General features: G+C 41.2%; 1 protein-coding gene across 6 annotated transcripts in view; it reads right to left on the bottom strand.

Annotated features, from left to right (window-relative positions):
* Window positions 1–14675, bottom strand: part of MPPED2 (metallophosphoesterase domain containing 2) — a 109960-nt gene that overhangs the window by 76854 nt on the left and 18431 nt on the right. The gene's annotated exons all lie outside the window — the stretch shown is intronic.

The following is a 14675-nucleotide window of genomic DNA, read 5'->3' as shown; positions in this document are numbered from 1 at the left end:
TCTTATAGATATTGCTGAAAGATAAAAAGAACTAGAAATAAGTTTTAAAGGGTGGTTTTGTAAATAAGACTAGATATTTTAGAGAAATAGAACTATGAAAGATGTATTGTAATAAGACTTATGAAGAGAAATTTTAGATTATTCGTTTTAAAACATTTATAGTACAGTGTGATTAAAATCAATAGCTTATAAGAATCGCTTATAATGTAATTAAGAAAGTTTTTGATTGAAATAGTGTAAATTACAACTTTTTTTTTTTACATGAAATTGAAAATAAAATAAAAGCTTTAAAAATGTTTTTTAGTTCTTCTATTTCTGAATTAGAAAAAAACTTAATCTAACAGAGGTGGGTTAGCCAGTCCTGGGAATGCCTGTGGCTGGAGAGCCAAACGCCACAGACTGTTCATTGCCCTGCTCTCTCAGGTTTTCAGTTATGCAGACTCCAAACCCCCTCTCAGAGAGGGATTCCCAAGAAACCAATTCATCCTCGAAAATGGAATAAAAATCTTAAACATTAAGCCAGGAAAAATTTCCAATTGTTAATAGGGATTAAATCACTCAGAGGAACGCAGCACCCACAATGGACAAAACATAAACAGATGCTGAAAACCCCTCCTGCAGCCCCACTCCCCACAGCCCACATCAGGATTATTCCTGTTTACAAGCCACCACTCTGCAAGCTGCCTCTGCCACAGGTGAACAAGTCAGCAGGCAGCACAGAAAAGCATTTTACATTTCACTGTCCCAGGCTCTCCAGATTCATGAATAGTCCCATAGCACATTGCCCGTGTCCTCCCCAGCCTCTGTCACATCATATGCTGGCTTTCCATCTCACTAATTACTCCACTGGGGATATCTGGGACTGAATTTGTGGGTTTATTTTTCATGACATCTAAATAAGTATTCATTAGGCATCCATTTAAGCATAGGCTTCACGTCTGTGTGCAACATAAAATCCATGTGTGTTGTTGCACTTAGTCTGTTTTGGGAGTCACTTGAAGACATCCTATCTAGTAACACATTTAAAACATATCTATAAAACTGGCTTTTAAAAAGCATCCTACTCATACTTCCTGTGAATAGTCATCTTTGCATTTATTTACAGTTTAGCTTCTTCTTGTATAATTTCATACTCTTTTTGCTACTCCCGTTTTCAAAATTTGCAAACAAAATACTTCTTCAAAGAGCCAATTAGCTTGGTGTGTTTATTTTAGGATTAAAATACAAATATTTTCTGAAAAAAAAACACCTTTAGAAGCTTGTTTCTTAGTGCTGTTAGTTCCCCCTACTCAGCTAAGGCAATGAAATACAACTTTTTTGAAATTGGAAAACAAAAGCAACATATTTTCTATATCTTCAGGTTTTTCCTTCTTTGAATTCATACCTCTGCCTCTACACATGCTCCCTCTGGCATGAAAAATTCAGGAGAAAAGAATGGGTTTTTTCTGTGAAAACTGCTGTGTAAATGCATTTGTTTCTATATCCAAACCTCACAGCTTTGTTATGTTGTGATATTTGTTACTGCTCTTAGAGCCTGTCCCAAGTCCTGGAATAGGGCAATCATGTGAAACCTGTGGCTCAATTAATTTTTGTTAACATTTATCAGTAAGTCTCTCAGCTGAAGGAAAAAAGCATGAAATGCACCTGCATGCTCGGCAGCATCCAAGAAATGGAAGGAAAGTAACAGATGGGTGTGTAATTGTTCTTATTTAAAACAAACAAACAAACCAAACTCAATGCTGTTAGGCCGCCTTCAGAATTCTCCACTGAGTTTTTAAGGCCACAAACTAGAAAGACTGTATCAAACTGCAAATGTGTCTACATTTTGAAACAAAAATTTATTACCCTAATTCACAAACCTTCAAAACATGCACACAAATGTCATTTAAGTTCCCCTCTCAGGAAAACATTTACGTGCTCATAGCTGATTTTGTGATAGAACACATGCTGAAAACACAAAGCCAAACACTAATTTTCTTCTCAATACACAAAATTAATGCCCAAATATAGCATTGCTTTAGTTGGCCATTAATTGTTTAAATCATACATATTAATGCTTTTGTTAACTTGTCTTCCAGTATGCTCAAACACCAAGCCAACATCTGGTTTCTTGTCTGGCTGAAAAAGGGATGCAAATACCTTTCCACACTCTCCCTGGCAGATTTGATTTGTGCAAGCACACATACCCAAAACCAGACTCCCCCAAATCTGCTGGAAAGCTCCACCTCCTCTGGAAACCTCCATGTACATGTGTCACCCACCAAAGCCTCAGAGGCTTCTGGAGAACTGTAAAACAGAGGTTTGATATTTATTACAGAAATGGCATTAATTGTGTCTTGGTGCAATGTGGAAAAAAAAAAAAAAGGAAAATAAATTACATTTCCAAAGCCACAGGAGGATTCAATGCAGCGCTCAGCAGCTTACTGCTAACGCTTCCAACAATTATAGCTGCAGGGAAATGATGGATCTTTTTATTACAGGTTCTGGAGCTGTTTTACTTCCAGTGAGATTTATGAGATTAAACAGAAAAGACCTATATTACCCACTGTCATCATCTGGGCAAATTCAAGAAATCTCTCCTTTACAAGGAATTTATAATAATATATCTCAGCCCCATGTAAACCTTAACTAATTAAGGCTCCAAACTCTGTTAAACCCAGATTCTGGTCAGTAATAAAAGCAGAAAGAGCTAAAACCCAGATTTACCATGGTGTTCTTTGAGAGGCAAATAGTCAGCTGGCCTTTTCTGAAGTACCCGACCTCTGCCTTTGATACTAATGGGAATTCAGAAACAGAATTTCTTGAGCATTTTTGAAAATCCTATTAATCATCCCTCTGCAGAAAAAATTTCTTCTAAGTCAACAAAACACCTCCTGAAATTTAGCTATCAGTGGCTTTCCAAAGGTTAGAAAAGTAAAACAGAACTGGGAAAAGAGTTTCACTACGAGTATCAGCATCACTCCAAGGCCCAGAAAGAACTTTCCTTTAAATAAAATACTAAACCATTCTTATGCTGGTATGGTTTCAATTAAAATTCATTAGGAAGCACATTCCCCTTATTATTTTGCTGCTGTTGGTGGGGGATATAAATAATGTCTTTTTCCCACCCTGACAGAACTTATTTGCTGGCAAAACTGCACCTACTTGGAGGCTAAGTCAATAAGCTCTCTACACGGAAAGATTTTTGTTTCCTTACTATAAGCTATCCAAACACCAACTCATGAAATATATTCAGAAAGTACAATCTGGCATCCCAAGTTTAGATCCAATTTTAATTTAAGGACAATGAGGTTTGAAAAATACACATTTTGATATATTTAGCAAGAATGAGGCTAAATTAATGCATGGTATCCTTCCCATCATTTAATTTCAACTGCAGGAATCATAAACTGTGCTGGATTTACTTCTAGGATGGGAACCACAGAGAAGGCTTCAGCCCTTGTTTCAACAGTAAAACAGTTTTTCCAAAATGTAGTGGAAAAAAATGCACCCCAAAAGAAGCAGCAGCAGATCTCCAGGACAGATTATATTTCACTGGTTTTGCTCTAACTTGACATGCCATCTCCCTCAGAAATCAGGACAATTCTGAACAGAGGGACCAAGGTCACAAGTTTCTGCCAAAACAGAATTGTATAAGCACGTACTACAGCATGTATTCCATTTCTGATGCCCATTTATATTAAGAATCATATCTGGAATGTCATAAAACATACAGAATTCATCTGCATGATTCATTATATTTTCTTGGAGATGATATATTCACCAAATAACACTTATGTCATAGGGAAACTGGGCAAGTGGACCTGAAGTTCCGTAAAATTTTGAGGACTCCTTCACTTTGGAATTCACTGTTAAATCTGAAACCTATCTCCATGTTTCAGAAACAAACACTCAGTGTTTAAATACCCACAGGATTAAGCCCAGAGTGTTTGCAAAGAACCATTTGAGGCTGGTTCTGATTCTTTTCCCCCCAGTACATATTTGGTCTAAGGCACAGTGGCTACTTGAAATTTCAGCTCCAGAAATACAAGTGTTCTTCTTTAAGCAACAAGTTCAGCACACAGTACAAAGTCAGAACCTCTGCCCTCAGCCTGCTCAGTCATTTTGCTTCCTGACCTGCAGGGAACACCCTCTCCAAGGGATGGGCTGCAATTCCAGCTCCATGCAGCCAAGGGCCAGCCACAAAAACCCTGCTCAAAGGAGAGGCAGCTCATGCTGGGCAAACACCACTGGTACCCACCAGCACACCTGTGGGATTGTCCCTGATGTTAGGAGGAACAAACAGATGGGAACAGAGAACTCAAAATAAAATTTCCTAGCAGCCCTGCAGCTTGACATACTATTTTAAACATGACACACTATTTTAAACATGACACACTATCATAAAAAAGTAAATTGGCAGACATCATGTGTCGCCTGAATTGTTATTATTTGTGTTATGAATAATAATTCATACTATTCTTAATATGAATTTGTGCAGGTGAACCAGTGGGGCTGTTGTGTTGAGCATGGGTGAATAGAGCCACATATAGACTCTAAGGTTTTAGGAGGTAAAATGTTGAGTTTATTAGAATCTACACCTTTTTTTTTTTTTTATAAACAGTTACGATAAAGGTGGACTTCACTGGTCATTAATTAATACTTTTTACACTATTGGTTAATTAGGAATAGCACTCTTCTTGTAAACACTTTACAATTAACAGTAAGTTCAAAACACTTAATTTTAAGATTGCTTTAATGCTTTCTCAAAGCTTCCCAGGGAAAGTTTTTCTGACTTTCTCCTTTGACCAGTTCTCAGCATCTACAAACCAGTACAAAAACCTGTCTCTGTTAGGATATATATTGTCTCCTGCACCTGAGCCATAAAATGTTTCCCATCAAAACACAAGCATCTTACACTGTGTTCCTACTAAATAAATCCCTGAAGAACAGCCCTGCTGTCTTAAAAGGCCCTCTACCACTCAGTCTCATGAACAGGAGCCATTTCAGACCTCTTTTCATTTCTCTACCTCCTAAGGTTTAAGAAGCTTTCTACAGGGAAGATGATAATATTCAAACACCATTTGGCTCTCCCTCTAAAGCCCTAGTGTCTAGGAACAGAGAGGAGATTATGGACTGCCTTCTACCAACACCAAAACACAGGTCTCTACCCAGCATCCAGGTTAATAAAAAGCTCAGGATCACACTGAAATGGTTAACTGGAATTAAGTAAGCTTTCCTGCTCTCCAGTCACACAGCTGGCCTAATATTTGTTTACTCCTAGAAATCCCATTGCAAGAAATTTTGACACAAGTTGTCTTAAGTTCAACTTGAACTCTAGATCCAGACTAGTGAGAGATGTGAAGCAGTCCCAGGGTGTACAGAAAAATAAATACTTATCTCATATAATTTTCTTTGTTGCAGAGAAGGGAAAAAAAAAAAAACAACCAAATAAAACAAAAACAGAAAAACAAACAAACAAACAAAAAAAAAAAATCTAACTGCCAAAAAACAATTTCTGCTCTTAAGATATGCTCTCAACCTTTCACAGAAACTTTGCTGGAGACTCAGAGAGGTAAGAGACAACTTTGGGCTTGAAATTCTGCTGGGGAGAATTTAGTACTTTAATCTTTCCATCCTTTATCTTTGCAGTGCAAAGATATATCTTCATTGCAGCTAACAGCATCTCCCTGACACACATCTAACACAAAATCCAGTCCCAGACAGAACTGGATTCAATCAACAAAACTGCAATTCCTTGGTGGCTGGATTGGGATTGGAGGGGGCTGCAGTGGGCTGGACCACAGACACCAAAAGCTGATTCTTTGATTTGGAAAACACTGTGCCAAAAACATCCCCAGCTAAAAAGATTCTACCAGATAGCTCACCCCACTTTTTCTCTCTCTCTCCAGTATTAAATAACTTATGACAAGGAAACCTCAGGTCAAACAGTACACATCCCACAATATTTCAAGATACAAAAAGCTCAAGTGAGAAAAAGCTTGGTGGATAAAGCTGTGGGACAGAAAAAAATCTCATGTCTTCACTGCTGCAAGAAGGTAACTCCAGCTGGAGATACTCCTTGCAAATGTACAACTCATTCCGATTTGCTTTCTCCCCCTTTTTATTTATTTTTTTCAAATCACTCTTATTATTTGGTGTTCTCACTCATTTTCCATGAGTACTTCTGTGTGACAGAGGCTGTCGAAATCAGGACCATCATCTTCTTACAGAAAACACAAAACATCTCACGGGTAAAAAGCAGCACTGACTGTTTCAGTTGTGCCATCACTTTAGCTTGACTGTGGCATTTATTTGACACGCATCCCGTTTATACAACATTATGAGAAGCAGTGCTGCATACAGGATCAGGAGGTTTTATCAATAATGTAGTTAATAGGCAGAGTGTTTGTGGGCAGCCACAGTGTTACAGGTTATCTCAGAACGTTTGTGTTTTGCTTATACTTCTGTAATAAAAATTAATGACTTCAAAGTCCTCAGTGGGAGTATCTAGGACATTCATATTTATCAGAACTGTTACTGGCTTCTGCAGTAAGCAATTATTCTTATTGCATTAAACCGTTCATTTCCAAGGATGTACCCCCAAAAATCAAATAAATCCAAGAATGAATTATAGTCAAGATAGAAATCTACCTCAGGGATACTTTCAGAAAACTCAATTTAAAAACGCATTTACTTTTGCCTCTGTGCCAGCAACAAAGGCAGGAGGAAAGAGGGAAGAGCAACAGAATAATTTTTATTTCAGTGTTTTCTACAAGACATTTCCAAAGCCAAAGCAGCTGAAAGCCCTCAATATCCAGTTTCTATCTGTGAAAGGTAGGAAGGCATTGCCACCTATGACTCGGAGGTTGCTGCTAATTGTACAGACCAAATGAATAATGCTGAATATGCAACAGAATATGGTTTTCAATGTTGCCCTTGAAAGCTTTGAAAACTCACTGCTTCCCAATCCGTGTGTCGAGCACCACCAGGATTTTAGCTGGCACAACAGATGCAGGAGCACACTGCAGAAAGTGATTTCTGTGTCAAGCACAAAAGGCAAATAGTTGCAGTTTGAAATTTAGAGAAAGAACATCACAAGGAGAAGCCCCAGGAAGGAGGAAAACAAGCCACAGCACATAACGTTTTACGGTACAAAACGAGATGTGGGCAATGTAATTTCACTGACGTGATTCATTTTATAAGCAATGCAAATGCAATCTCACTGATTATGCTCCAAAACAAAAGAGGGAATTTCATTACTTCAGCCAGTGCAATTAGACATGCAAAAATCACAAAACATCCTATCTGCAGCAGAACAAACAGAAACCATCATTTACTATTTAGATGTGAATAACCAAGGTGGGTGAAATGCATTCTGTTGTGGTGGATGCTGGGGAGGAATAAACTGAATTGTGCAGCTTTGAAGCTCACACAGTCTGTGCTACATACAGACACACACAGAGACTAATTCCACCAAATTTGTCATAAATGAGCTAAAGATGCCTCAGAACATGCATAACATGAGGTAAAAAACCCCAAACAACAACAAAACTGACAAAAAACCCCAAACCAGTGTCTTCCCCAACAAAACAAAATACCACTTAAAAAACCACCCCAAAACTGCACGCCTATTTTTTATACAAGAGTCTTTTCCAGTTTTTCTTTATCTTCTGGTTTCTCAAAGCTTGAAAATAGGCAGTTACTTTCAAGTAAGGCAGGCTGTGTGAATTAAGAGTACCATTGCTTTCCCTATATGGCTCCCCAGGGAATCCATTTATTAGGCACAGGCCTGTTTTCTGATTTAGCTTAAGCACTTCTCCCAGAGAATATCACTGTCCACACCAAGAGGAATTTTCGAGTAACAACTGCAGAACAGCCTTTTTCTGTAGGAACTGTCTTGAATCAGTTCCCCTATATGGATACACAGTATTGATTTCTATCTTCATACTCCCCTTTGTACTTAAAAGGAGAAGAAAATGAAAACTCTTTAATAGGCAGTCCAATAATAAAAACTTCAGAAAAGCCTCAGCTTCTTGAAAATTAGCTATAAAATTGAAACTGACAAAACCAAACTACATAAATAGATGGAATATCAGGGCACTCAGCTATACTAATTTGGGTGTGTTGCTTTTAGTTTAACAATCAAAAACACTTTTGCTTTGACTAAGAATACATGCCAAATTGCACCCACCTACCCATCCACAGTCATATTTCTCAGCATGTAAATGAAATTCTAATTCTTTTGATTTCATCCATTAAGGAGCAGGGAAAGGCACCTTCTAGGGACAGACTACAACAGAATTCCACAGCTCTGCAATGCTATACAGAAGTGCAAAGGAAAAAAGAAAAAAAAAATGTTTCTATGAGTTTGCAGGAAAAAATCATTACTGAACATTCTGTAAAAGATACAACTATTAGGGTAGTTTTTAAGGAAACAGGCTAATCCACTAAGTTGATCAAGGAGACAAAAAAAAAAAAAAACACTTGAAAAAACATGCAACTGTGAAAGCCTGGGAACAGCTGCCTTTTCCACTTATTTCTTAACCTCTGCATCCACTGGACTGTTACTTTTCTTTGCATTTCTGCACTCTGGCACTGCCAGTGACAGTTGCAGCTGCACAGCACCAGGGCTGCCTGTGCTGGTGCTTGCTGCAGTCAGTAAAGTCAAGGTTCACAGTGACCATAACAGGACAGGATGTGAGCTGGGTGAAACTGCCCTGTTCACATCAATACTGTTCCAGTCACCCACACGATACAAAATTAGCAGTTAAGAGTCTCGGTTCTCTGACTGAAGTGACTAATTTCCTGCAACCTTTCTCCTCCTTCCTCCCTCCAAATGTTTTGGCAACCAAGAACAGGTTTAGGGGCTGTTTCATAATGAATACAGCCCTTAAGGGTGAAACTGCAAAGACACTCCAGTCTGTTCCAGAAACCCCTTCTGCAATTCATTATTCCATCTAGTTCTACTCTCCTGGTTTACTCCAACCTATAAAACCTTGAGCTCCTTCATCTTCTCCAGCCTGTGAAGACTTGAGACTAGCCATACCCCTAAAGACCAAAACCATGTGTTTCTAGAATTTAAATGCTCTAGTCCCTGTACCTTTTGGAAAATCAACTGCTCTAGATCTTTCCTCAAGAAGGGTTTTTTCTGCATTTTGCTGTAGAAAATGAAAGGCGACATGCTCAGAGCCTTTCCACTACTTTTGCCTCAGAAACCATCTCCAGCACTTGCATTTTCCCACCGTTGTTACCTACAGTAACAAGAACCACACCTATCCCTCTCTCTTTGTCAAATAACATGACAGATTTTTTAAATAACGATCACCTTCAACTGATGAGAATACCATGCAGCTCCAAAAAGCTGTGCTCATCTCGCCCACGCAAATGACTTTTTCTTCTAAAAAAGAAAGTCAAACATCACAATCTCCCCCAAAGACCCTTTCTCACCAAAGCAATACTGTGACTTGATAGCTGCATACCCTTTGCAGTGTGTCACCCAGAGAGCAGCAAACACAACTCAATTGAACAAGCACAGATGCGTATTTTGTGCAAAACAGCAAAATGACTTCACTGAGATCACTGACATTCCCTGTGTCACCGTACCTGTCCTTACAAGCCACGCTGTGCACGCCCCTCCAGCAAACACCATCCAGAAAATTGCTCTGCCCTTGACCTTTGCTAAGGAAGCAGGCCCAGAGAACACCTGAATTTCAGACTTGCCTTTGAACCTGCCTCAGTCCGGGGCAGCCCGCCAGGTGTGTGAGCAGGCCATCGGTGAGCTCAGCTCAGGCAAGGCAGCTGTCCCCAGGGAATCCAACCTCACGGGAATTTAGGGAATTTAACAAGCTCTTGGACTCGTGCCATGTGCCACTCTCTTTTTCGGTTCCCAGCCTGATGGCAAAAATGGAATCCCAGTCCAAACGTGATGGGAGCACGTGGAGGGAGCAGTGCAGCGTGGGACAAAGGGAATTCAGCCCTGGGCCATGACGTGTGGCCTGCCACCACTTTAACAGATGTCAGAGCTGCACTCTGAGGCCAAGACAATGCGCAGCCACTTTTACAGCTAGGAGCAAGTATGGGAAGTGCTGCTGAACTCATAAAGCATGCAGTCATTTTTCACACTGCTAAGCAAAACAGACCAAAGTGTTAACCACAAGGACCTGTTGTTTTCCCTCATCACGCTCAGCATGTGATTCTCTCATTTTTATGAGTGTCTCAGCAAGCTCTGACTCATGGGAGATAACACATCAGGAAGCCTATCAAGGGAATTGCCTCTAACACCCATTCCATTCCCAGGTCTGGTGAAGGCCACTACTCCTTCTTCCTCTCCCACTAACCTAGAAGCTACCTCTGGAGCTCACAGCCACCCCTTAGCAGGGATGTGCTCAGTCAAACCTCCTCGCAGGCCACTCACACAACAGCTGCTCCACTGCCTGCGAGTGGAGACTGGCACATCACAGCCCAGAGAGGATTCCCACAGCAGCCACGCAGAGCTGGAGCCCTGTTCTCCTGTGTTCCACCTGCCCCTTCCCATGCTGTGCCTGCTGACTTGGACTAGTCCTGGAAGCTGCCTGGCCCTCCAGGACTGGATTCAGCTCAGCAGTCAGCTGAGTCTGAGAACAAACGAAGCAAAGGAGCACCAGGGCACGGCTGCCTCCTTTCTGCTACACACTGCACCAACACAGCCTTTCTCCCAAGGGTTAAGTGGGGTGCTGTTTTTTCCTATTAAGGCAAAAATGAGGAGCTCCTTGGTCTAATGAGAGTTTTCTCTACCTGCAGACACAGTTTGATGTTGCACTGCATATTGGACTTGCAGATGACTCCTTCTGTTAGGGATGGTATTAGGCTTGGATTGGAAACAGCCTTCTGAGCAGGAAAATTAAAAGCAAACAAAACGAATGAAGGAAGAAAAAAGGTAAAGCAAATATCTTAATACAATGGAGATAATAAGAGGCCTGGCTGAAGTTTGTTAATTGTGTATTGCACAACCTTCTTCACACCTTCTGGTCACAGCATCTCAGCCCTAACCATCCAGGCTTTTCTGTCACTTCATTCTTTGGTATCTTCCTCAGGTAAAACTGTATCCTCACACGGTCTCATGTAGCTCTTCAAGCAGTAAAAGCACCGAGTAACCAAGCTATACACAAAAAGCCCACTTTCACAGACTCTGATTTTTCTTTGTTTTCCTCCAACCATTTCATTTTTCCGGAGGGACACGCCGACATGAATGCCACATTAGCTGCCAACCCCATGAGAAGAACATCTCAATCACCCATTAGAACCAAGACTCAGACCTCTCAAGTCCCCTGGCCAGGCTGTTTCTGCCCTTCCAGTAACCCTGCAGCATGGCTATCACTGCCACTTCTTATCTTATCGCCTGCTCAAACGCTGTCTGCCAGGGGCAGACAAGGAGCCAGACCTAAACAATGATGGTAAATGAAAGCTTCCTCCCAGCACAGCCTTGAACTTCTGATGGAACTGTTCACTCCTCAGCAAGATAACCAACCCTGTTGGGGCTTTAAGGGCTTCAAAATCCAAGTCAAGAGAATGCAAATAGGAAGCAGGCTTCCAAAAAAGAAACCAGCAAAGCTCTCAGTGCGTGCAAACATTCATCTCTGGTCACCAGCTATATGTATATGTACATACATAGACACATGTAGAAACAAATAACAAATATACACCATGGGGATGTTTGGATTCCTCAGTCAAATTATCTTCTGTGAAATACAAAAATAAAAATTAAAGGAGGCTTTTTAGCTCATTATACTTTAAAACACAGCTGAAGCAGCAGTAACTTTTCCAAAGCAAAGGACTGGCATTTTTTAATTCCGTTAAAATTCAGACAACACTGCACTAGAATTAGATGCTTGTTAGAAAAAATAAGTTTTTAAATGTTTTTATAAGAGTAAAAAATCCAATAAACATGAAACAAAACAGAAAACCTAAACCTAGGAAGCAGCAAGACTTTTGCCTCCACCCTTTTTCTCCACCAGGCTACTTGCTACCAAGACTATATGCTTTGCCATCACAATCTGTGTCATTCTTAGGCAGATCTGTTAACATGATTAACATCAGAAGCACACCAGCTGCACTGAAGTGCACTCTGGCCTCTGCTCAGATTAACTGCCCTTTCTTCAGGGAGCCTCAGGTAGAGATTTAGGGTTTCCAAGGGTGGAAGACATCCTGTCCTGTCCCATTCATTCCACCTGCAGTGGGAACATGTGAGGAGAGGATACAAAGGACTCTGCAGAGTCAATATGAAACAAGCAAAAGACTTGATTTTTCTTCTGCTCATTGTTTCTATTTACTTCTTATCTTGTCACTCATTGATTGGTAGTTCTGCTTTGTCCACGAGGCAAGCAAACATCTTTTTATTAATCTAACTGGTAGATGCTTTAAGTGTCTTTTTACTTGTGTTGACACCCCTGTGTCTGTCAGCAACTTTTCTGCTTCTTCTTTCTTCTCACAACATCAGCTTTTTATCCCCAAAGGTGACCTCGTTCTTTAGTTCCAGAAGTTCATCTGGTTCATTCAGCCCATATCCATTTTCCTGTAGCTATGAACCCATGCCCACAACCATGCCCACAGCTCCACCAAGGCCTCAGCACAGGCAAGCTCTAGAGCCCCTGTGGGGCTTTGTTGGGGGATACCTTCTTATCGATTATATAGACAAGAGATTCATTTTGATTTTAACTTTTCTTCATCCTTTTCTTCATCCTGGAGACGCGTTTTTCACTTTCTATGCAAATTACTGATCATGCACAGTCTGTTCTTCTAGACCTTTCTGGAAATGGGCTGCATGACATTGGGGCTGTTTGGTGGTCCTGTCCCCACCCCCCTACAGCCCATGCCCATTATGAATCTCATTTGTGCATTTGTGTTGTGCTTATCTCCAGGCACGAGAACAAGGGTATTTATCCCAGAAAAGTGCTGCCTACCTCCCCATGGCCCCTGGCTCCAGCCACATCCTGCTCCTTCTCACAATATGTGTTACCACCAACCCTCAGCTGTCATTACCAGCAATCTGTCATTACCAGCTCCACAGCCATCTGACCATGGGTGTTTGAGACAAACCTGTTGGCCCCTCTGGGCTCTGCACACACTGACCCACAGTGCAAAACGGGCTGGCACTTCTGCATCCCTGCACCAACCTCTGCATCACCACCACTCCGGCAACACCTGGCAGCTCAGCCCTCTGCACCCTCCAAAAGCACTGCTCTGGCCCTGCAGAAACTCAGATTCTCACTGATCCCCCCATAGGTGCACTCAGACCCTTCAGGATGTACAAATTCTCTCCCGTTATTATTGTAACTTTGAAGAGCGTTAGGGAATTCTTTATATCCTGCTGGGAAATCATAGAGAAATGTGGTGTGGCTCTCATAAAACCTCTCTTCACACACCTCTTGGCGTTTTGATCTCAGCAGCAGTGGCTTGAACCACTCAAGCCACGCTGGATGTTACAAAAGAACCTAGTTTGAGCAGCCTACAGCAGCCCCAAGGTGCAGGTCTTTGAGGAATCACTGTGCACATCAGATTGCTGGCCCAGGCAGGAGTTCAACATCACCCAAAGGCAGTGGTGAGCCTTGGCTAGGTGTGCAAGTGAATACTTTCTTTCATCAGTGATTAAGCCACACGAAAAAGGCCAAAAATACCACGGGAAAAGAAAAATATAAAAACGTATTTTTCCTTTTTCAGCAATACAGTTCAGGAGAATATTCCATGGCACCTTACTGTTTCTGCAAGGACAGTGAACACAATCTCAGAAATCTTGATCCCACAGAAAATTGCCACAAAACTTCCATGCACAGGGGCTGCATTTCACCATTTCAAAACATTTCCCCAGCAACAGTTACAAGCTGGCCTTTCAAATGTATATGATGGGGCTGTGAAAGAGCACACAGCATTGAAGTTCTACTCTCTTTACCATTTTCATAAACATTTAAGACATGTGCTGCAGAGCAGCATCACTGAAAGCTCCTTCAAGTTTAATTCCAAGAGGGTCAGGATCAGCCGCCCTCTCTCTCTGAGTGCAGGAAGCAGAAGAATGAGAAAGCAAGTAAAGCTGTCAATACAGGGAATTGTCTGGATGCCATTGCTCTATAAAAACACTGTAGAACCCTAAAAGACCTTTTTGGGCACTGTGTCACTGCTAACAGCTAATGCAGCAGGAAATTTTAAGTCAAATACTGTATTAGCCAAAACTACAACAAATAAGTGGCAAAGTGGCCATGCCTTGCATGAAAATGAAGCCCTAATGAAACCTGGTAGAGTTTGTTGATACCATGTGCAGTCTAGGCTACATGCATAATGTAACAGTGCAACTGCTAACAGCAGGCTCACAGAAGATAATTTACACTTGTTTTTATGGACATGAGGAACTGATCTTTGAAGTTGTCCCTAATGAGATTCTGCTTGGCCCTGACAGCATCCTGAGAGAACGTGCTGGGTTTTTTCCCTCCCCTGCATCCGGTGCATATTTATGATGCAGAATCCAGAGCTATTTAAATTGCACATGGGCACTGGTGTCCCCCCCACGCCATCACCGAGGCACATTCTCACAGTGGGGGAAATACCTCCTAAAATGTCTCAATCCAGCTCCAAGTCCCTGCTGTAATTACCCAGCCCACCTCTGCTAAGTACCAGAAGACACACGGGGGTTAATGAATATGGCTTTTTTCCCTTTGTACAGCTGA

The sequence above is a fragment of the Lonchura striata genome, chromosome 6, assembly GCF_046129695.1.
Source record: "Lonchura striata isolate bLonStr1 chromosome 6, bLonStr1.mat, whole genome shotgun sequence".
Classification (NCBI taxonomy): Eukaryota; Metazoa; Chordata; class Aves; order Passeriformes; family Estrildidae; genus Lonchura; species Lonchura striata.
The sequence above is the reverse complement of the archived record's forward strand: the minus strand, read 5'-3'. Positions and strand labels throughout refer to the sequence as shown.